A 26,203-nucleotide genomic window follows, 5' to 3' on the forward strand; every position below is an offset into this window, starting at 1 on the left:
TCTCAGAAGTGCAGGCTATATATTTCCAGTGCGCTGTAATACCTGGTATACAATGCAGCACTCCATGCACTTCTCTGCTACAGCTGTCTGATCTCAGAAGTGCAGGCTATATATTTCCAGTGCGCTGTAATACCTGCTATACAATGCAGCGCTCCATGCACTTCTCTGCTACAGCTGCCTGATCTCAGAAGTGCAGGCTATATATTTCCAGTGCGCTGTAATACCTGGTATACAATGCAGCGCTCCATGCACTTCTCTGCTACAGCTGTCTGATCTCAGAAGTGCAGGCTATATATTTCCAGTGTGCTGTAATACCTGGTATACAATGCAGCGCTCCATGCACTTCTCTGCTACAGCTGTCTGATCTCAGAAGTGCAGGCTTTATATTTCCAGTGCGCTGTAATACCTGGTATACAATGCAGCGCTCCATGCACTTCTCTGCTACAGCTGTCTGATCTCAGAAGTGCAGGCTATATATTTCCAGTGCGCTGTAATACCTGGTATACAATGCAGCACTCCATGCACTTCTCTGCTACAGCTGTCTGATCTCAGAAGTGCAGGCTATATATTTCCAGTGCGCTGTAATACCTGGTATACAATGCAGCGCTCCATGCACTTCTCTGCTACAGTTGTCTGATCTCAGAAGTGCAGGCTATATATTTCCAGTGCGCTGTAATACCTGGTATACAATGCAGCGCTCCATGCACTTCTCTGCTACAGCTGTCTGACCTCAGAAGTGCAGGCTATATATTTCCAGTGCGCTGTAATACCTGGTATACAATGCAGCGCTCCATTCACTTCTCTGCTACAGCTGTCTGATCTCAGAAGTGCAGGCTATATATTCCCAGTGCGCTGTAATACCTGGTATACAATGCAGCGCTCCATGCACTTCTCTGCTACAGCTGTCTGATCTCAGAAGTGCAGGCTATATATTTCCAGTGCGCTGTAATACCTGGTATACAATGCAGCGCTCCATGCACTTCTCTGCTGCAGCTGTCTGATCTCAGAAGTGCAGGCTATATATTTCCAGTGCGCTGTAATACCTGGTATACAATGCAGCGCTCCATGCACTTCTCTGCTACAGCTGTCTGATCTCAGAAGTGCAGGCTTTTGCTTTCCACAATGCAAATTATACAACACAGAGACGTGGTTATTGTTGCTTTCTGTTGCATTGACCTGCATGTCCTTCTCAAGCACTTGACAAATGCTTCTTTATCTCCTTCAAGAAAACCATCAAGCAAATGGCAGTAAAACTCTGCAGACTGTTAACGGGAAGCGAGGGACTCATAACCTTCGAGTTTGGTATTGATGTCAGGTCCTGGTTGTCCTAGCAAGCCAAATAATGATGCCCACTGAAGGTATAATATTCTTTGCATGTAATTTTAATGTTACAGCAACAAAATGAAAAACAATTACCATTATGGTGGCTATGAATTACACTGACATCCCTGCTTCCCCCGTATGAATATTTCCCATGGGTCAGTACTTCCCCACATCTTCCTCTTCTACCTATATCATGGCTTTTTTCTGTGTTAAGTAGGAGTTAGTAAGTGCATGTATATTTATTTAATGATGTAAGTATATAACCCTTCATTGTTCAAACCCTATAGCACAGAAAAACAGTTTATTTTTTATACCAGTTACAAATTTTCAGCTCAGATGCTACCTAATATACTCTGGTAAAGTTCTGAGTTCTGTTAAATTTGTTGATTTCCAGTTCGGCTGAAAAAGGAGTTAGGTGATATTTGCTGGCTGATTTCTTTAAAAAGTTTATTTTTTGTTCATGTTATTACAATTGAAGAAATGGTTGTTTTAGAAGTGTGTAATTGCACTTGTTTTATCCTAGTTTGGGTGTATCCAATTACTCTCAGTATCTCTTACAGTGTGAGAAGTGTGTTGTGAATATTTGTTGCTACAGTGAGATTGCGGACCTGTGATAGGATTGCCACCTTTTCAAATGGACATAGTGGGACATTTTCGGGACACACATCAGATTTTACAGGCCGACACAAACCCACGGTCAGTACAAAGGATAGAACTTTACTTTTTTGCCTAAATAAAAGCTTATTCTTATAGCAATTTAGTTGCTTATCCTGTTTCTTGTAACATGCAGGTATTTTAGATACAGAAATAACTATTTTATGCAACTATTACATAAAATATGGGACATAATTATGTCCTACAATCTCAGGACATTTGTCATTTTTAATATTTTTGGTCAGGACACAACCGCCCAAAGAGGGACTGTCCCTCGCAAAGTGGGACAGGTGGTAACCCTAACCTGTGAGGGTAACAAGGCTTCTCCTTACCCCTACAGTTATAGAGTTTTAGAATGAGTAAACCTAAAGATATGGGGTTGTCTATGGGTGAAGGGAGTCAGATCCCCCCCCCCCTGTAAAAATATTGTTTTTGTATTTTGCTGTGTTGTTTGATGTGGTGGTCAGTCATAGATTAATAGGTCAGTGCCATGCTGATAATTCAGATGACCTTTAGTAACCTAGCCAGTATTCCCCAAATCATAGGTACTTATTGACATGATGTAATTCTGACCCCCCTTTCAATGAGGGCTTGAGGGGCCATACCTGAGGTGTATTTATGATCGCCCATCCATTCATCTACATTACTCTTAAAAAGATTAGGGAGCCCCACTTTGGTTTACATCCAAAGGAAGTCTAGTCCACAGAAGAGGGATTTTCTGGGATATATAACACTCTTGTCAGCAGGTTCTATTTATGTTTCAGTGGAAGTTATGATCTCTTGAGCAGATGTTGAGGGGTGCTATTCATTTTGTGGATCCTTTCAGTCTCTGTTAGCTAGACAGCCATCATCTCTCAAGTGTCTTTAAGAAACAGAAAAGAAAGAGAGAGAGAGAGAGAGAGTGACAGAGAGAGAGACAGAGAGAGAGACAGAGAGAGAGAGAGAGAGAGAGAGAGAGAGAGAGAGAGAGACAGAGAGAGAGAGAGAGACAGAGACAGAGAGAGAGAGAGAGAGAGAGCACTTGAAGGCAGTCTGGAAAGCTCAAGGAAGACATACTTTATTTTATTGGGGAAATGCTGCAGTCTCTGAATCTGGGGATATTATACTCTATTATGAGCCTGATGGGGGACAAGTAGAGAGACGGGGTAACTTCCTTAGAGCTGGAAGAAATACCCCTGTTGATTAGTCTGGCAAGGTGAAATGATTTCTTAACTCTAGTGGACAGATGGTGATCATAAGATATATTGTCTACCAAAGTGCCCAGGTCCATAATGTCTGCATCAGCTTCCAAAGGAGGTGTCATCTATGAAGTAGGTGCACATGGATGCTCAATTTCTGATTAATTTCCTTCAGTAGAATGGGTGCTGATGAAATTTTCTTTCATCATACTGATATAAACTCAGAATTTTAGAGGTAGAATATATGTTGTTTCTTTTGGTAGTTTAGACAATGTTGTTTACATAGTATAACCTGTGTTAAATTATTGGTTTCAGAGGTTATTGTTAGTTTGAACATAGTATGAAACATGAAGGTATCTGCCATTATTTTATCACTCAAAATTAGAAGGAGACACTGCATTAATGAGAAGAGAGAAAGAATTATTTACTTTTATAACTATTTATAACCTGTAAGCTTCTTAGGTAGAATAGTTGAATGGTTTTAGCCTATTTTATTACATGACACTGTTTTGCAGGATATGTTTCTTCCTTGTTTTTGAATTTGTTATTGTACAGGTAAAACAATAGGAAATCACATTTCTTCAGCTAACCTCAAACAATTTACTTTAGGTCTTATCAGTGACTTTGTAATGGGCTCCATTAAAATGGAATGTACAGTTGTAAACAATCAGAGCATAATGGAGAGTGCAATGCATGGTGTATACAGATTAGCATTACATTTCTCTGTTTTTTATTAGCTGTTATACTTTAAGGAGATGGCAAAAGGTGGGTGTGGGTTCATATTGTAGGACATTTGAATGTCCTATCCAGAGAGAATTTAACAACAACAGCAAAAAAAAGGCTGTGGCAAAACATATCTCTTTATTTTTGATATTTGATTACTGGGAAAGTCCGACTGTGTAGGAAGCCCATTTTTCAGTGGAGGCCTGGGGAGAAAAACTCCAAAGTATTACAAAACATTTAATGAATAATCGTTTTACAAACATTAAAAGTAATACAAAAACAAATATTGTTTAAGTAATTATACCAAATTAGACATAATATGAAAACACTGATTAAGAATATATACAAGTTATATGACAATGGTTTAACAGTTAGAGGCATTTTAGCCTGTTTATAGAGAAATTAAAGATAAGTTAGTATAATACAAACAGAAATTGCAATACAAAGTGAGAGAAAAGCAAGCTTATAGTATATTTAGAGAGAAAGTCAGGGTAGAGAAATTGATAAAGGTAAGAAGTGAGTAAAGAAGGGAGCGTAAGGAGATGTAAGGTATGAATCAGTATTTTTTTCGGTTTACAATCAAAATGTTGAAGTGATTTACCTTGACCATTTACATCCCTGACCCAGAACAATGAAAAAGGATCACGCCAATTTCTTAGAATGTTGATTCCTTCGAAAGAAAGAATCGACATTTGACCACTCACCATCCTGAAAAAAAACATCTGCTATGAGACGGAAAATGTCCTACCATTTTGCAGGGGGACAAGCCCCTGCCCCCTCCACCCACTGCTGCTTATATATTCTAACTACAAGATCGCACTACAGGGAGGAAAAGGGTAATTTTCCCGATCCCCACTGTAGTGCGATGCCCTTCAAAACACTGATGCTCCAAAATGCAAACACAGTCTCTGTATTCACAGTCAACAGGAATTGTGTTTGCTATTTGCCTCTCTGCCACTCCCTGTTTGTCCTTCTAACTGTCGAGATAAGCCACCTTGACATTTTGATTGTAAGACATTTTTTTCACATTTAGGGATACAGTTTATCCTGGTGCTGAGCAAGAACAGCAACAGCTTTTGGCTAGGGAGTATTTAAGAATGGTTTTGTAGGACGGTATGGAGGGTATTGTCCTGATGGATAATGGTACCTCCTATACTGAGCCAACAGATATTGCCAACATACTGGCCGACAGACTCAGTGACAACTTTACCCATCTCTCCCCCGCTAAAGGACCAATCACAATACCGGAGGAATTCCAGGTACCCAGCAATACTGCAGGACAGTTTAAAGCTTCATTGTCCTAGGCCAAGAATACAGCTTCCATGGGACCCGACAATATCCCTGGATGTGTTCTACATGAACTATAACGTGAACTGGCACCACATCTGTGTGCCCTGTTCAATCACAGCCTCACCTCAGGCTTTATCCCTATGGAATGGCGCACTGCTACAGTCATCCCTCTCCATAAAGGGGAAGTGACTACAGACCCTGGGAATTATCGCCCCATTAGCCTGATGATTCTGATATGTAAGGGTATGGAGCACATCATCATGGACCTAATTAACAAAGATATAGGGAATCTCCAAACTCTAGATCCCATGCAGTTTGATTTTGTGAAAGGTAGATCATGCCTGCTCAACCTGGTTGACTTCTTTGAGTCAGTCACCAGAGCTATGGATGAGGGCAAGGCAGTTCATACAGCCTACCTTGATCTGGCCAAGGCCTTTGATACAATTCTCCACTCAGGAATTATTGATAAACTCACCAAACTAGGCAACAACCCCTATATCACTAAGTGGGTTGCAAACTGGTTCACAGATAGAACCCACAGTGTGAAAGTAGTGGACCACAAGGATCGGTCCTGGGTCCTCTCCTGTTTGGCATCTACTTCTCAGAAGTCTAGGTCAACACGGAGGGACTTTGGCTGACCAAGTTCACAGATGACTGCAAGCTGGGAGCCATTATTAACTCCCCAAGTGATGTAGACATCCTATAGAAAGGCCTCACTGAAACCAATGACTGGTGTCAAAACCATGGCCTTAAACTTAATGCCAAAATATGCTTCATCATCCCCTTTGGGAAAAACTCAGTTCCCACTAATTACCACATTGATGGGAGCCCATTGAACACTGAAGATGTTGTAAGAGATCTGGGGACACAGGTTGACAGCAACCTCTCCTTCGACTGCCACATTGCCGCAGTGGTCAGAAAGTCCTTCTATGTGGCACATCTCATTACCAAGGGTTTTGCATCCAGAAAGACAGAGGTCATCATCTCTCTCTACTCTTCCCTCATTAGGTTAATCATCGAGTATAATGCCCCATTTGGCATGTACCTCACTAGACACCTGCAACAGCTGAAAAGGCCACAAAAATACATCACAAAGGATCCTGGGCCTTAAACACATGTCCTACATGGACAGACTCAAAAAACTCCAGCTATTCTCTGTCTCATGCCGTCTACTAAGAGACGAGCTCTGCTTGACTTACAAAGCCATGTCTGACCCAGCTCTGTTAGAAATGCTACATGTAAAGAAATCCCAATCCCTCCGCACTACATACTCCAGAAACCTCAACCTCATTACCAGAATCAACAGAACATGCTGGAGGGACAGGTTCATAACCCAGAGACTGCCCATGCTCTGGAACAGGCTTCCCATACGTGTCAAGCAGAGCACCTCACTGGCCCTCTTCAAGAGAAATCTTGATGAGTGGAAGGGAAATAGAAAGTTCACCCCGGGGGATCACTCCAGAGATTCTACTTGATAGAGGCACTGGGAACTAACATTGGGCGGCACGATGCCAGGGCACTTCTATGGGCTAGGCATGTAAAGCCTCCAGGGCCATTAGCCTAGCACACACCTATGAACCTCCTAAATAGCCTGAAATATGATCTATCAGGGCTACTGGAGTCAATATTCAACTACAGCCTCTGCAATTGCTTTGTGCCCCAGAAATGGAGGACCACAACGGTCATCTGTTTGTACAACAGCAAACCATTAATGGATCCCTAGAACTATACACCCCATTAGTCTGACTAGTCTCATATACAAAGCCATGGAAAAGCTTATCATGGAAATGATTAACAATGACATAAGAAACCTTCAAACACTGGCGTCAAAGGCAAGTAATGCAAACTGAACTTGGGGGAGTTCTTTGAGAAGGTCATTGAGACAATGGATGAGGGTAAAATGGTGCATACTGCCTACCCTGACCAAGTTAAGATATATGATACAATACACTACTCAGGCATTGTAAACAAACTCATAGAATTTGACATAACCTCCTGTATAACTTACTGGATAGCCATCTGGCTCACAGACAGGACCTAGGAAGCTAGAATTGGCTAGACCACCTCCACAAACAGGCCAGTCATCAGTGGAGTCCCCCAGAGATCTCAGCTAGATCTGTTCCACATTGGCATCTATATTTTGGAAGTCAAGGCCAGTATAATGGGTCTATAGCTTACCAAGTTTTTAGATGATTGCAAGCTAGGAGAAATCATAGAAACCCCACGAGATATGAATATCTTGTAGGAAAGTCTAACACAGACAGATGACTGTTGCCAAAGCCATAGCTTAAAACTCAATGCCAAGAAATGCATAATAGTATGTTTTGGGAAGTTTAATACCCAGGGAAACTACCTTATTAGTAAAACATCCCTAAAAGCAGACACAGTAGTCAGGGATTTGGGGACTCTTGTAGATAGTAACCTAGCTTTTGACTAGCATGTGTCTAAAGTTGTAAGAAAATCTTTCTATGTCACTTAGCTTATAAGTAAGGGCATGGCATCTAGGTCTAAGGAAGTCAATGTGCCACTGTAGTTAGCCCTCATCAGACTGATCTTTGGGTATAATGCCCCTTTTGGTGTGTACCTGACCAGTCACATGCAACAACTACAATATCTACAGAGGTTTCTCACAAAAAGAATACAGGGCATAAACACAATATCCTATTCAGATTGCCTCAAATCCTGTTTTTATAATCTATTTCCTATAGACCACAGAGAGGTGATCGCACTGACGAACCTTTTGCATATCCACAAGATGAACAGTACCAAAACTACTAGATCTAAGGATTTAAGCTTTGTATGTGACTTAAATAGGACATGCTGGTGGGAGAAATATGTTTCTCAGTGAATCCCCATTCTCTGGAACAGGATTCGTATCCATGTGAAGCACTGTCCTTCCCTAACTGTATTCAAACACAACCTGGACCAGTGGATAAGAAATTTGATATTTACCCCTGGTAAAGCACCTAATTCTCTGATGGACCGAGGTAGCCCTTAAATCATGCCCTAACTAACATATCCCCCTTAAAATAACCTCTAAGACACATTAACTAGTGGGATACATTTGTGCTGCATGATAAGTCTTATAAAGGCCCCAGTGGTTATCATCCTAGTATACACCTATGATCCTATGAATCTATGAACAAGTGGTTGATACATTGTAACAATGTTATACTGTAACTCATTCTCTGATGCATACATAACTGAACAAGTGGTTGATACATTGTAACAATGTTATACTGTAACTCATTCTCTGATGCATACATAGCTGAACAAGTGGTTGATACATTGTAACAATGTTATACTGTAACTCATTCTCTGATGCATACATAGCTGAACAAGTGGTTGATACATTGTAACAATGTTATACTGTAACTCATTCTCTGATGCATACATAGCTGAACAAGTGGTTGATACATTGTAACAATGTTATACTGTAACTCATTCTCTGATGCATACATAGCTGAACAAGTGGTTGATACATTGCAAGAATGTTATACTGTAACTCATTCTCTGATGCATACATAGCATTATACTTTGAATGTTTTTGTCTGATAGAGTTTATTTATTTATGGTTTTGTTGACTGTTTTATTCCCACTATATTTAGGAGAGACCAACAGTAATTCTGTCCTGGAAACCTGGTAAATTCCTCTACTCTCTGACAGGGGATGCTGGAAATGGCAGGAGAGTGCATTCAGCTAAAGAACGGGGGATGAATGTTACAAAATGGAGGAGATGAGTTTGGTTTTATCTGGTATTGCTAGCGAGTCTGTTCATCCCAGACAGAAAAACTGCATTCAGATTACTGTTTTCAACAGTTAGGGGCTCTATAATGATGGAAGAACCGTAAGCTCAGAGTGATTGCAGCAGGAAATAGAGTGAATGGATTGAAAAGTGTGAGGAACTGTTTACTCCAGCTTCTGTTGTTCCTCAGGATTCATTTCAGCAGACACACAAGTGTCTGAGGGGACCGAATGGAGAGATGATAAGTCAGGAAGCAAAGGAGACTATTATTGCTGAACTTTAACTCGTCCTGAAGCAACATCCGTGGGAGAAAGTGACTGCAGATGTTAATGAATGTGTTGATATTTATAAGTTAGGTCAGCATTGTTTGGGTGAAGAGACAATGTATATGTATTATCAGGGACAATGTATATGTATTATCAGGGACAATGTGTATGTATTATCAGGGACAATGTATATGTATTATCAGGGACAATGTATATGTATTATCAGGGACACACTAAGGCACAGATTTATTTCATGGTTCATACTAACAAGATCAATTAAATGCTTTGCTGGGGTATTGATGTTCGGCTTTTAGATTATGTTATTATTTCTAGTCAATTTGTTGAGTATAAGGTATATATTTTGTTGGCAAAAGAATCAAAATGTTGAACGACCACGTAGAACACTCTTGCTTTTGACAACAGGTAGATGTCACTTGGGGTGAGAATTTAGGTTTGAGACAAAATGTGAAATTAATGGAGGTGTGTGAGAAAATTTAAGTATACATTTCTGAATATGCAATATTGTTCATGGATACAGCAAGCAGACAAGCAGGAGTCTGGCCAACTGATATACATTAATATCTTAAAGTGTTTACATACTGATAATATCATAAAGTGTATAACTGATATACATTAATATCTTGAAGTGTTTACATACTAATAATATCTTAAAGTGTATAACTGATATACATTAATATCTTAAAGTGTTTACATACTGATAATATCTTAAAGTGTATAACTGATATACATTAATATCTTAAAGTGTTTACATACTGATAATATCTTAAAGTGTATAACTGATATACATTAATATCTTAAAGTGTGTACATACTGATAATATCTTAAAGTGTTTACATACTGATAATATCTTAAAGTGTTTACATACTAATAATATCATAAAGTGTATAACTGATATACATTAATATCTTAAAGTGTTTACATACTGATAATATCTTAAAGTGTTTACATACTAATAATATCTTAAGGTGTATAACTGATATACATTAATATCTTAAAGTGTTTACATACTAATAATATCTTAAAGTGTATAACTGATATACATTAATATCTTAAAGTGTTTACATACTGATAATATCTTAAAGTGTATAACTGATATACATTAATATCTTAAAATGTTTACATACTGATAATATCTTAAAGTGTTTACATACTAATAATATCTTAAGGTGTATAACTGATATACATTAATATCTTAAAGTGTTTACATACTGATATCTTAAAGTGTATAACTGATAAACTGTCTTTTGGCTTTTCCCGGTTAGGGGTCGCCACAGCGGAACTCCAGTCCGCTAATGATTGGCAGTAGATATTTACGTGCTGGCTTGCCGGGCCTAACGCACAACCTTCAACGAAGAAATGCCCATTCACGCATGTCGACACACAGAAGACGCTCTAACTGAGAATCGAACGTGCAACATCTAACTGTGAGGCGACAACGCTACCGCAGCACCACCACCGCAGGGCATTTAAAGTGTATAACTGATATACATTAATAACTCAAAGTGTTTACATACTGATAATATCTTAAAGTGTTTACATACTAATAATATCATAAAGTGTATAACTGATATACATTAATATCTTAAAGTGTTTACATACTGATAATATCTTAAAGTGTTTACATACTGATAATATCTTAAAATGTATAACTGATATACATTAATATCTCAAAGTGTTTACATACTGATAATATCTTAAAGTGTATAACTGATATACATTAATATCGTAAAGTGTTTACATAGTGATAATATCTTAAAGTGTTTACATACTGAAGGTTGGAAGGGGTTATTGAAGGACGTGAAAAAAAGTTCTATGGTAAAAGTTCACTGACTTTCTGTGGTGACAACTGTATATGATAAAGGGTAGACAGGAAGAAATCAATCTGTTGTTGAGTGTTCTGAAGAAAAGAAAAGAATCTGCACTGGAGTCTTTGGCTGATTCTACAGAGGCGATTTTTTTCTTCACATCAGAAACTTACAGCGATTGTTTATTCCTTCTTTTTACTATGTATAGTTCAGATATGGTTGCATGCTCAGGTGTTTGTTGCTGGACTCTTCCTGTTTTGTCCCAGTATGAAAAGGATTTCATTGAAAAATATTTTAACAGATGCTGTTGAATAAATGGTATGGTAACTGTATGGGTGTCTAGAAAGGATTAACTGTTATTAAATATATTTGGAAAAAAGAGCATAGATAGCAGCTGGACAATTTGAGACTGATCAGTGTCACGATGATTAAAAGCTGTTTATGAAATGTTTACAGTTAAGGGTTATTTCTTATGTGGGATTTGTTGCGACATATATTGCTAAAGGTATGAATGTGGAGGAACTTTTGCTTATAATTAGGCCAGTCATAGATACAATTCCAAAAAAGAGTAAGGCTAGAAAGGCATTGAGTTATAGTAGAAAGGCATTTGATACTGTTAATCACTTGAGGTTGTGGGGAACATCGCATCTTTATGGTTTTGGGAATATACTTATTCAGTTTTTAAAAAGGATACAGGAGGGTACTCACCTAGTGATGTTAATAAATAGCTAGTCTGGAAGGAAAATGTGTATACAGTGCAGCCTGAAACAAGGGCTATCCATTAATATTTCAGCAGTTTACTTCATGATAAATAGTCGTGTTTCAGACAACAGAGAAATAGGTGCCAGGAAATTTAAGTAAGGAGATACTGTCTACATTCCTGTTATGCTGTCTTATATTAATGACATGATTTTTTTTTGTTAAAATGCAGCTTGTATGGAAGCAGGGATTGATTAGGTAACAGGCATTTTTTAAAATAAAGATAAGTGTAAAGGGTTTGCTGCAGTATGGCCTGCTGGAGACATTTCCTTCACTTATTTGGGGCTTAAACTTTTTGGTATGCAGTTTGGTACACAAAAGTGTAAGCTTTCTGGATGGAATTAGGGAACGGAGGAAGCAAACTGTATTCAAAAGTCATGACTGCATTTAAAGTTTTGCTTTGTAAGAAGTCTTAGTTGCTTAATAAAGTTATGTTAGGGTATTTAGTTTCTGGATAGGTGTCTGTAGTCTGCCACTAGAGCTTGAAGAACATACGTTAACTTGATTTGTATTTATTTATTTGTTTCTTCCCTTTTGCTGTTCCCAGTTCAATTTATTTAAAAGAAGTATTATTTTTAATTGTTATAAAATGGGAGGTTGTAGTTGATCAAGTACATTATTTATAAAACTTCCCTGAATCTGTATTTTGTATCAGAAAGCCAATCTAATGCACTTTCTCTATTTGGTAAAGTTTTGACTGCAAAACATGCTGACGTCATTTGTATCAAGAGAATAGATGGTGTAGATATAGGATTGTTTGGTTACAAGGGATTATAGTACAGTATCACAGTCAAAGGAGGCAGTGGAACACAGCATAGATTACGGCACAGTATTTTATATCAATGCACAGGCAGAAATTTACAGGTGTCAGGCCAAGTACAGGCATACTGAAGAATAAAACGATTCTATGAGGAGGCTGCATGTATCTAAATTACCTATGAAAACTAAAATGAAGCACAAAAGCAAGAGTGTAGTTGCACTTTGTTCAAGGATCTGCAGTAGAAGAGACTAGTAAATATTTGGTTTTGTATTTTAAAGGGATAGGTGCCTTTTGGACATGGTTCAAATGCCCCTTTTCTGGAATTCCATATCGGAATTACTGCAGATGTTATACAGTATGGTTACCTTAATGTATGATCTTCTCCAGAAGCTGTTAAACTTGATCTGATCATGTTTTTTAACTTATGATATGGATAGGCAGATGCTGGGAGGTTTGTTTAATGAAACTTGGGATATTGCTGGTGTTTTGGAAAGATTAAAGGGCTGGTTGTGGAGTCAGTGCTGGGTCACACAATGGAATTCCCAATGAACTTGGCAAACTTACCTTATTCTTTACAATGGTTCAACATTTAACTTGAGAACAGAACCTTCCAGGTCTGTTCCTGAAACTTCTCTCTGAGGCAGACACCCATAATACTAGTCCCACAAGGATCTGTTCTTGATTCATAGGTAAGTACTGGGCTAGCAGCTTTCATGAGGCATTTTACACCTAGCCAATTTCCCTCATAGGTGAGAATCAAACCCTGTACTTTATATTTATAAGGTAAACACCTTAATTATTATGTGATCTCCAAACCTTCTTTTTAAACTCTCAATACCACCGCATTTTTTCTTGCTACTTAAAGGATTTGTTATTTGATTTTAAACCAGTCATTAATTAAAATAAGATAACAAGTCTGTAAAAAGTGTGCTGCGGGTATGACTTTTAACAACAAAAACAGTAAGCCACAAGTTGCCTTCATACTACCTGTACCGCAGTTACTCACCTAAAATGGAATGTAAATATAAAAGGAAATTCTGTATATTATGCATTCAGCTTCACAAGTACAACTCATAAAATGTTAAACCATGTTTTTCTTGTCAAGGATATTGAATGGATGGCTGTACTAAACTCCAAAACAAAGAAGCATCTGTAAAAAAGACTCAATGTATGCATTAAAATCTAAAGAACAGGTCACTGACAACGTAGAAGTAAAAGCAAATACAAAATTAAAAAAAAACCCACGCTAAATCTGAATTTAGGATGTCAGTTTCTTCATACGGAACATATTCAACGAAAAGCAAAGGCGTGTTACAAGCACACAGAAAACTAAGGAACAGCATTATAAATTACGTTTTCTATCATACACACTGCACATTTTATCACAGTATGCAGAGGTGGAAAAGTGTGAAATAAATCACATACACACACACAGATATACTAGAACAGGCAGTATGATAGTTTTTACATACTTTTGTTAGAATGAGTACCCTGATTGCCATTTGCAACTGACAGCTAAATTGTTCCAGGCATAGTATCTAAAGACAGAGAATTGTTTTAACCACTTAATTTGAGTAATACTGACCATAACAGATTAAAATATGATGTGAAACATTAGACTCATAGGTTCATAGGCATGTACTAGGCTAATGGCCCTGGAGCCTTTACAAGTCTAGCCCATAGAAGTGCCCTAGCACTGTGCCACCCGACGTCAGTTCCCAGTGTGTCTATTAAGTAGAGCCACAGGAGTGATCCCTGGGGTGAACTTTCTATTTCCCTTCCACTCATCAAAATTTCTCTTGAAGAGGGCCAGTGAGGTGCTCTGCTTGACATGTATGGGAAGTCTGTTCCATATCATGGGCAGTCTCTGGGTTATGAACCTGTCCCTCCAGCATGTTCTGTTGATTGTGGTAATGAGGTTGAGGACTCTGGAACATGTGGTGCAGAGGGATTGGGATTTCTTCAGATGTAACATTTCTAACAGAGTTGGGTCAGACATGGCTTTGTAAGTCAAGCAGAGATCACCTCTTAGTAGATGATATGAGACAGAGAATAGCTGGAGTTTTTTGAGTCTGTCCGTGTAAGACTTGTGTTTAAGGTCTAGGATCCTCTTCGTGAGGTACTTTTGTGGCCTCTCCAGCTGTTGCAGGTGTCTAGTAAGGTACATGCCAAATGGGGCATTATACTCTATGATTGGTCTAATGAGGGAAGAATAGAGAGAAATGATAACCTCTTTCTTCCTGGATGCAAAACCCTTGGTAATGAGATGTGCCACATAGAAGGACCTTCTGACCACAGTGGCAATGTGGTGGTCGAAGGAGAGGTTGCTGTCAACCTGTGTCCCCAGGTATCTTATAACTCCTTCAGTGTTCAGTGGGCTCCCATTGATGTAGTAATTTGTAAGGACTGAGCTTTTCCCACAGGGGATGACGATGCATTTTTTGGCATTAAGCTTAAGGCCATGGTTTTGACACCAGTCAATGGTCTTAGTGAGATCTTTCTGCAGGATGTCTGCATCACTTGGGGAGGTAATAATGGCTCCCAGCTTGCAGATGTCTGTGAAGTTGGTCAGCCAGAATCCTTCCATATTGGCCTGGACTTCTGAGAAGTAGATGCCAAACAGCAGAAGACCCAGGACTGATACCTTTGAGACTCCACTCATGACTGGTTGGCAGTCTGACTTGGAGTCTGCTGCTTTCACACTGTGGGTTCTATCTGTGAGCCAGTTTGCAACCCACCTAATGATATAGGGGTTGATGCCTAGTTTGGTGAGTTTATCAATAATTCCTGAGTGAAAAATGGTATCAAAGGCCTTGGCCAGGTCAACGTAGGCTATATGAACTGCCTTACTCTTATCCACACCTCTGGCAACTGACTCAAAGAAGTCAACCAGGCTGAGCAGGCATGATCTACCTTTCACCAAACCAAATTGCGTGGGATCTAGAGTTTGAAGATTCCCTATATCCTTGTTAATTAGGTCCACAATGATGTGCTCCATAGCATTACATATCAGACTCATCAGGCTAATGGGGCGATAATTTCCAGGGTCTGTAGTCGTTCCTCCTTTATAGAGAGGGATGACTGTAGCAGTGCACCATTCGGAGAGGACAAAGCCTGAGGTGAGGCTGTGAGTTTACAGGGCATACAGATGTGGTGCCAGTTCATTTTGTAATTCATGTAGAACACAGCCAGGGATATTGTCATGTCCCATAAAAGCTGTATTCTTGGCCTTGGATAATGCAGCTTTAACCTGTGCTGCAGTAATGCTAGGTGCCTGGCATTCTTCCGGTATTGAGATTGGTCCTTTGGGGGAGGGTTAAATTGGCACTGAATCTGTTGGTCAGTATGTTGGCAATATCTGTTGGCTCAGTATAGGAGGTACCATTGTGCAGTAATTCAAAGCAAATCTGGTTATTGCTTTGGAAGTTTTGATATAACTATAGAAGGCTTTGTGGTTGTTTTTAGTGTGTGTGCCACAATTCTGCCTTCATAGCTGGCTTTGGGGGTTTTGATGAGGAATCTCAACTTTTGTTGAGGCTAGTAAGGAAATTTTTCCAGTCTTGGGACTTCACCTTTTTTGCAACAGTTTCTTCCTTCTGTTGTAGAGTTTATTAATGGCAGGGAATTATCAGAGTATGCAAAGTGAACTTGGGGTAGGTTTGTAGCATGGCACAGGTAGTGCTTTGTTCACATTAATGGAAAGCCTACTCTTTGGAAACACAATGCCAGACAGATTTTGCCTTACACCTGGACAGTGCTGTATGTGATTAAACCTTTGAGACACATCGAGATATTTCTCCTTCTCTTACACTATAAATTCAGCCACTTGTTCAGAACTTGTAAGCACTAAATAAGCTACTAATTACTATAGCACTCAATCTTCCTCATTACCTAGAGGAAAACAGTTTTGTACTTACTTTTCTCACTTGCTTAGAGAAAAACAGCTCTTGTACTCACTTTCCTCACTTATCTAGAGGAAAATAGCTTTTTATTCAGGCATGTCCAAGTGTCAGCTCCCAGTGTTCTCTCCTGTCTATCTGATGAATCTGGGCATCTTGAGGCAATGTAGACATTGCCTCGTACACAGACAACCCTCTCCTCCTACCACCCAACACTACAACCTGTGAGAGATACACTTATCTAGCCAAACTGGAGGTAAAGCTCTCTCCAACCAAGATTGAACTTGACAGTCATGAGGAGCAGGTAAACATTTGCACACCACAATCATCACATAGTCTCACTAAATCTACACCACCAAAATCCACACATAGTAACACAAACACATTTGCGGAGGCTCTCAATAATAATCTATCTAAGCAACAGAGACCTCCAAAGCAGAAACGCAAGCAACCTCCATCCCCCAACACAACCCAAATGACACATGGCCCACAGACTCAGTGTGCCACTCAACCACAGCCAATAAGGCAAAACAACGTACCCAACACACTAGTCACAGGTGACTCTATAGTCAGGCACACTGATGTCCCACTCACCAGGCTAAACAAGGAGGAGGTTACTGTCAGCTGCCTGTCGGGTGCCAGGATCAGCCACATAACCCATGCACTCATGTCACTCCAAAACAAGTACGAATATGACTCTGTCATTGTCCATGTTGGTGCGAATGACCTAAGATGTACCTCCCTGGACTACATGAAAAGAGACATGGAAGAGCTCTCCGATCTTGTAGCCCAGGCAGGTATGACCCTAGCCCTGAGTAGCATTCTGCCATCACCCAGAATGATACCGCAGTACAAGGACAAAATGATTGACTTCAATAATTGGCTAAGCTTCTGGTGTCATTCTAAGGGGATCTAGTATCTGTCTGCTTGGGATGACATGGTCGACAGACCATGATGCTTTGCCACAGATGGCCTGCACCTGTTGTCCCTGGGATTCCGGATACTGGCTAAGGCTCTTGCTGCCCCTATAGTGCCTTTTTTAGGCAAGGTTCAAATGACAAATTCACCAACATAACAGGAACAGGCAAGCAAAAACTGAGGGTAATGCTACTCAATGCTAGAAGTGTAAATCTCAAAATGCACTCACTCGAGACACTCCTTAAAATGGAGAACATTGATATCTGTACAGTGACTGAGACCTGGTTCAAGGCTCCAGAGAGCACCCCTGCACTACCAGGCTATAACTCATACCACACTTTCCGGCCATGTAACCTGGACCGAAACACCAAAGGCAGAGGTGTGTCCACATTCATTAAGGATATCCACACCTCCAGGCTAGTTGCTCAGCATAATGCATCCGAGGTTATCCAAGTGCAACTAACTGTGGGCAAAACTGCAATCCAAATTGTAGCTTGCTACAGATCCCCCACCATGCCTCAGGATTCCACTCCTCTTTTCTTGATGTACTGGAAAATATTAGGGTTCAACCAAACACCCTAATAATGGGTGACTTCAACTACCCCACCATTAACTGGGAAAACTACTCGTGTACCAACTCCTAAGCTCAATGCTTTCTGGAATTCATAAACTCCAGTGCCCTGGATCAACTTATCCACACCCCCACCAGGAGCAACAATATCCTAGACCTAGTCATTACTAACATGAGTGACCGGTGTTCCACACCTGAAGTCAACTCCTCGTTGGTCTGATCCGACCATAAGCTAATCACCCTTGATATCCACATCCCGCCACCACCCCCCATTAAGGAAACCACAGTAAAAAAATTCTCCAAAGCCAACTTCATGCTTCTTAAGACAGAAGTGGTGAACTTCATGACACCCATGCAGTTGGACAATACAGTTACAACTGCTGAATCCTACACAAATGCACTCTATAAGCACTTACATGAGTGCATGGATCGTGCTATCCCAAACAGAACCAAGATGTTATCCTCCAAAAAAAGGAAGCCAATCTGGTGGTCCCCTGCCATAAACAAAATCAACAACAGAAGGAAGAAACTGTTGCAAAAGAGAGTAAAATCCCATGAGTGGAGGAGCTCCCTGGTGAGCCTCAGTAAGAAGCTGAGATCCCTTATAAGATCCTTCAAAGATAGCTACGAAAACAAAATCACCACTAATTCCAAGGACAACCACTAAGCATTCTATAGCTATATCAAGAATCTCGATGGCAACACCCAGATCTGCTCTGAGTTACAGCACAAAGGCAAGAAAATTACAGAACCAACTGATATTGCCAACATCCTGGCAGATAGGTTCAGTGCTAACTTTACCCCCTTCTCAACCCCTAAAGGGCCCATGTCTATACAGGAAGAATGCAGAGTCCCTGTAATCACAACTACATAGGTAAAACCTGCACTCTCTAAAGCCAAAAACACAGCATCCATGAGAGTGGACAACATCCCAAGCTGCATTTTACACGAACTTCAGAACGAGCTGGCTCTCCACTTAAGCACCATGTTCAATAATAGCCTCGCATCAGGCTTTGTGCTCACTGAATGGCACACAGCAACAGTTATCCCACTCCACAAAGGGGAAGCCACCACTGATCCCGGGAACTATTGACCTATTAGCCTGATGAGCCTGGTCTGCAAGGCCATGGAACGTATCATCATGGAACTCATAAACAAAGACATTGGTAATGTCCAAACTCTGGATCCCACCCAATTCGGGTTTGTGAAAGGCAGATCATGCCTCCTGAACCTGATCGACTTCTTTGAGGCAGTCACCAAAGCCATAGATGAGGGTAAGGTTGTTCACATAGCCTATCTTGACCTCGCCATGGCTTTCGACACCATCCCCCATTCTAGAATTATAGCTAAACTCACTAAACTAGGTATAAATCTGTACGTCACAAGATGGGTTGCCAACTGGCTCACTGACAGAACCCACACTATAAAAGTTGCAGACTCCAAATCTGTCCTCAAAGCAGTGACAAGTGGAGTACCACAGGGTTCCATCCTGGGACCTCTCCTGTTTGGTATCTACTTCTCTGAAGTACAGGTTAACACAGAAGGCCTCTGGCTAATGAAGTTCACAGATGACTGCAAACTAGGAGCCATAGTCAAGTCCCGAAATGATGCGGACATCCTACAGAAGGGCCTGGCTGAGACAGATGCCTGGTGTCAGAGCCATGGCCTCAAGCTCAATGCCAAAAAGTGCAGTGTCATCCCGTTTGGTAAAAACTCTGTACCCATGAACTACCACATAGGCAGCAAGCTACTTAACACCAAATGCATGATAAGAGACCTTGGGACTCAGGTGGACAGCAGTCTCTCCTTTGATAGTCACATTGCCACAATAGTCAGGAAGTCATTGTACATGGCACACCTCATCATAAAAGGGTTCTCATCCAGGAAAAAAGAGGTCATTGTTCCTCTCTACTCGACACTCATTAGTCCCACTATAGAGTACAACGCCCCTTTTGGAATGTGCCTCACACGACATCTGCAGCAGCTGGAAATGCCACAAAAGTACCTCACAAAGAGGATTACTGGCCTCAAACAAATGCCCTACACTGATCACCTCAAAAAACTCCAGCTTTACTCTGTAGCATATCGCCTACTCCGAGGTGATCTCTGCCTAACATATAAAGCTATGTCAAACCCAGAGCTGTTGGACATGCTACACCTAAAGAAATCCCAATCCCTCCGAGCTACATGCTCTAGGAACCTAAACCTTGTCACCACAATAAACAGGACATGCTGGAGGGATAGATTCCTGTCCCAGAGACTTCCCATACTCTGGAACAGGCTAGCCATCTATGTCAAGCAAAGTTCTTCATTAGCACTCTTCAAGAAAAATCTTGATGAGTGGATGGGAAATAGGAAATACACCCCAGGGATCACTTCTGTGTCTCTGCTCGACAGTGGCACAGGAAAATAACTTTCTTGGGTGGTGTAAGCCAGGGAACCCTGTTGGCTAGGCTTACGTAGGCCCTTGGGCCGATAGCCTAGTACCTACCTATGAACCTATGAACCTATTATGAGGCGAAGGCCATAGTGCATTAAAATGTCAGCTAAAGTCATGTTGTGTCCAGTAAGGTAGATTTTATTTTCAAGGTATTGATTCAAATCCTTCAGACTACTGCAGATATCTTCTTTGTTTGTAAGTCCTGTGAGTTGGGTAATCCAGTACTCCAGCCACTGCTGAACAGCTGCCTTCTCGTCTGCTATGGTTCCCAGGAGATGCCCTTTCCTGGTTTGCTTAGCAAGATGAACTTCTATTGTTATGAGGACAACTAAACCGAGCCCACTACCTGTCTGCAGAACAGGAACCTGATGGTCTCCACAAATTCTGTACTTATTTCCTTTTGTTAATCGCAGTACTTCTCCAGTGCTAAGAGCTCCTCCACACTGAGACCACATCCATCTTACTTTGTGGAATCACCAGGTTGCAAGGATACCAGCAAAAAAAAAGTGAAATACACCTCATTATCCCTGCCTTTAGGGCTATGACAGTTTGCATGTTTGCATCAGACTAGCAATAGTTCTTGCAGCTAGTTACTAACTGAGACCAAAAATATATACAGATGTGCGGCACTTCATTTACAGCAAGTGGCCTTACAGTGCCTACATTACACATCCATTGCAAAGTCCATGAGAACTCTATGATGCATTGTACAAGGCTAAGCTGGTTTACCCAAGGCCAGAAACTGTCCAGCCTCGGAAGAAAATCAAATGATGTAAAGGCATAAGCATTTTAGTGACAACATGCACACTTTGGTTGACTTGTCAATATCAGTGAAGTGATTTGCTCTAAATGTAAAATATCACACTTTTGCAGCCTTTTATGGACACTGTTCTACAGTCATCCATAACTCTTCACCTGTCCAGATTCTTGACATACATTTTTGATGTTCTCCTCACAAAACCTGTGGTGAGGACTGAAGTCACCAAACAATGACATATATTTGAGTATGAGACTCCACATCCTTGGAAAATGCATGCTAATGCAAATCCCATCACTCCAGCCACCTTCCAAGCCCATAAGAGCATCATTCAAAATCTTTCCCTTAATAGACTTATGTAAACTGATGATCTCTTACTCACTGAAACTAGAAGCATTGTCACTGACCTCCATCTAATATTACAAACTAGTTTCAGTGCTTTGTGCAACAATACATATACCAATAGTATCATGGTCAATTCAGTTAAGTCCAGCATCCTAGTGTTTGTCACTAGCCAAAAGCTGCACAGTGTTCTCTCTCTTTTAATAACCAATAATAACAGCACTGCTATACCTAAAGTTACAGAACAAAGGAATCTTGGCCTAATTCTGGACTTAACATTAACCTTTGTTCAACATATAGTCCATGTTGTCAGCAAAACAGTCGCTCATCTAAAGTGATGTAAAAGCATCTCCTATCTTCTCTTCTCTTTTGGCCATGGTGCTCTGGCAAGGAATGTACTTATCCCTAAAACTGAATACAGCCTACCAGTGACAGCATTTTGTTCTACGTCCAAGCAGAGTTATTCATTTTTATTTATTTGCAGTTGGTTTACCAGGATAGACCATTGGGCCAAGATGAACCCGTTTTCAATGGAGTCCTGGGGAGAAAAGCTCCAGAAACAGGGTTACATATTTTTTAGATATGTATTACAATATTTACAAAATTATACGGTTAGAGCATCATACTGGTGATGAACATTACAGATGATACAAACTAGAAAAAGGGAGATCCATCTTACTATATTTACAAATTTATACAGTTAGAGTATAACATTCAGGTGACATTACAGATGAAACAGACTAGAAAATGAACATTTCAACAGGGATACCAAGAAGCCATTGTGTCGTAGGTAGCTAAGGAAACAAAAGTTAGCAGAAGCTAGGAAGTTCATGGAAAGGAGGAGGAAGGAGGTAGTGCAGTGTAGAATTATGATGGATGGGTGCAAGAGCATTCCCACTGGGATAGGGAGGGTGCAGGAGCATTCCCACTGGAATAGTAGATATGATGGATGGGTGCAGGAGCATTCCCACTGGGATGGGGAGGGTGCAGAAACACTCCCACTGGGATAGGGAGGGTGCAGGAGCATTCCCACTGGGATAGTAGATATGACGGATGGGTGCAGGAGCATTCCCACTGGGACAGTAGATATGACGGATGGGTGCAGGAGCATTCCCACTGGGACAGTAGATATGACGGATGGGTGCAGGAGCATTCCCACTGGGATGGGGAGGGTGCAGGAACATTCCCACTGGGATAGTAGATGAGAGTGAAGAGATTTTTTGAATATAAAGTGGTTGAAAGTGGTACGAATGGATGGAGGTAGGGAGTTCCAGAGACGTGCTAGACCATGGGATAGGAGATTTTTACCTGGGGGATGAGTTGGTTTGTACAATTCTATTAGGTTTTGGTTATTAGATCTGAGTACTCTGTTGGGAAGGTGCATTTTAAAGGCAGAGGAAAGGGATGGACAGAGGAAGGGTTTGAAAATGAGCTTGTGTGCAAGAGTAAGTTGAGAATAGGTGAGTTGGTTGGATAATTCTAGCCATTTTAGTTTGTGGAGAGAAGAACAGTGATGGGTAGATGCCTTATGGCTGGTAGCGAATTTGGCTATTTTGTTGTAGCAAGAGGAAAGTTGTGTTTTGAGGGAAGATTGTAGGTTAGTCAGGAGTGGGGCTCCATATAGAAGAGAGGGGATAAGGAATGAGGTGGAGAGAGTGATTTTAGTGGAGGGTGTAAGGTAACGATTTTGTCGGTAGAGCATGCCTAGTTTTTGATGAGTTTTTTTTTATATTTAGGTGTATGTGGCAGTTGAATTTAAGCTGACTATCAATTTGAACCCCAAGTAACTTAGCCTCTGGCACCAATTCCAAGGATATGTTGTTGTTGCTAGTTATTGAAAAAGAGTTTGTGTTGATAGAGATGAGTTTAGAGGGAGTAAATACCATTAATTTGGTTTTAGAGGCATTGAGTGCTAGGTGGTTTTCTTTCATCCATTGTTCAGTGATTGAGAATGCGTCTTGTGTAAGCTTTTGGAGAACTGGGATGGATGTGGCAGAGCCATTAATAGTTGAATCATCTGCATACTGGATGATATTAGAGAATGGGATAGAATTGTGGAAGACATTTATGAATATGTTAAATAGAAGAGGACCCAATATAGAACCTTGGGGGACCCCAGTTAGGGTGTTAAGGAATGAGGAGGTGGCTTTTTTCCATTTGACTGCTTGAAATCTATTAGATAAGTAACTAGAGAACCAGTTCAATGAGGAGGGAGATAGGTTAAGCTGGGAGAGTTTAGTTAAAAGTAGTTTGTGAGAGATAGTGTCAAAGGCCTTTGAGAGGTCCAGTAGCAGGGTAGAAACAATGTGACTGGAGTCCCGGGCTTTATTTATAGTTTCTAAAAAGGAGAGGAGGGCTGTCATAGTGCTGTGGCCGGGTCTAAAACCATGCTGAGTTGGAGTCAGCAGGTGATTGTCTAAGAGGTAAGGTAGGAGCTGCAGATGGATACACTTTTCTAGGAGTTTAGAGTTGCATTACTGCTTAGCTCTGTGCTTTTCAAAATGATCAAACAAGGCCAGTGTCCCCCTTTAAAAACAAAATTCACATTAGACAACAGAATTATTCTGTCAGAGGTGATCTTGAAAAAACTCAACACTTTTTAGATCCTGCTTTAAAACCACCATAAGAAAATTGGTATTTTCCCATCTTTGACATGCTATATGGACTCACTTTATAACAGAGGTGAGAAAAACAACAGACTTTAGGCACATTTAATAGTAAATTGAAAGAACAGCGTTCTAATTTTCTAATTAAGCAACAGGAAAATCACTTCTAGTGTATGCCGTGCCGCATTCAGTGTCTGAATACCTAATTGCTTTTGCTTGTATGAAATCTTATTCTGAATGATAATTATATTTGATACCATCTTTTTATAATACTGTACATATTGCATTTGCCTTCCTTATGTGAATCTGTACCTTTGCACATGATATTGACTGTATGGGCCTGGGTTGTGGCTGAAAAGGGTCTGAAGACCAATCTACTTAACTGGTTATCAAACTGAAATAAGTAAATAAATGACTTTGTTGTGTTAGTGTTTTGAATCACATTTCCAAAGCAGTACTTCTTTTTGTGGCTTTGTGCATATTGTATATGTCTTTTATATTTTCTGTTTTTATTTTTCATATTTTTTCTGTACATAAAGTATTTTTATTGCATATGCTATTTCAGAATGCAGTTTCAAGTACCTCCCATTCTTTGTGTATGGGGAGATTCATTCAGTGTTGTGGAAGATGAAGGAGGATGACTTTATGTGCAGAGTTTAACAGCCAGGAGTTGTAGGGGAAGGTAGAATTAGATGCAGTAATGGATGATGAGGAAAAGACGTAATAATAACTGAACTGCAGCAAGAAGGACTTGATGATTATAAGTCAGTACGCACTTTTAATGACAGATCTGGACAGGTCATTGATAGCCTCTGTGGCCACTACTCAGGAGGGGACTAGAGTCTGTTCTTCTGACAGTGACTCAGAGGGGGCCATGTGGTTACCAAACACCAGCTGCATAGCTTGGTGACATTTGAGTTCCTGCAACTAGATGCCTGTATAATGACCATGGAATGCCTTCTGAAATGGCTAGTTATTTCATGTGTGGCAGGCCCTGACTGTCAGACCATTAGAAGCAGAGCCCACATGACATCAGCCGCAAAGGTGATTAATGTTTGTGTAGGTTACCTCTAAGACAGTGTGGCATTTGCCAATGCACCTTGTCCTATCTTCCAGCTGTGTTACCACACGTTGTGTCACTCCCCATACCTTGTTTGTCTTCCAATCCTCTCCATCGTCAGTTGTCCTTTGTCTGTCACAATATGTGCTTTGATTTCTCCCACCACGTATTCCTTAATGTTACCTTTTTGTGTTTTTTTTTCTCTCTGCGTGCTATTCTGTCATTTCTAACTTTGATATCTCTTCTCATTCCTTCCCATTTATATCATGATGTGAGTTGGATTTTTTTCTGTGCTGACCCTCCTTGGCCTGTGTGATACTGCTTATGTGGCAGTGATGAGGGGTTGTGCTGTATATGTGAGCATACATAACCTCATGTATGCTTGGGCACAGTTTCTAAGATGCCAAACACTCGGTTCACACACACTTTGATAGAATCACTTCTCCACTAAACCTGCCTAACTTGACATGTTCCATTAGACTGGCCCCGCTAATATCCTGTGTATCCTTTTTTACTGCCTCCTGTAATAAAGCGAGCCCTGATTGATATCTAAGCAGCTACACATCGTATCGCTCTGCCACATTTTTGAACTTTACTGCTGGGCTGTTGCAAAGTTTGTCTATAAATACCAGCCAGAGAGAAAGGAAATATATTAATAGACACAGCCTAGGATTCCAAATCATGCTGAGCTCAATTGCAGTATGCCTTTCAAAAGTATAGCTTGTATTGTGATGAGGCCAAATGTTAATTATCAATTAACTAGGTGGAATTTTGCAACCCCACCAATGCTAATTAGAAAACCCACCCACAGAAATGAAAGCCCAATGAAGAAAGAGAGTCTCGCAATTTGCAATTAGAACTGAAGTGAAGAAAACAGATAGCTTGTACATGTCTCAGAACATGTACATGCTCTGTGTTGCAACATTATGGGAAAGCCTTCAAACCACAATAAAGGGCCTACAGCAATGTCTAAAATTGTTTTTTTGACCATTAAAAGGGATGGAAGTAGGTTTCTAAGAATGCAGGATAAAAGATGAGACGTACCACCAAGGCTGCTGTGAGACAAACACGTCACGTTAAAAGCCA

The sequence above is a fragment of the Protopterus annectens genome, chromosome 1.part1 (assembly GCF_019279795.1).
Source record: "Protopterus annectens isolate FY-2018-M chromosome 1.part1, PAN1.0, whole genome shotgun sequence".
Classification (NCBI taxonomy): domain Eukaryota; kingdom Metazoa; phylum Chordata; order Ceratodontiformes; family Protopteridae; genus Protopterus; species Protopterus annectens.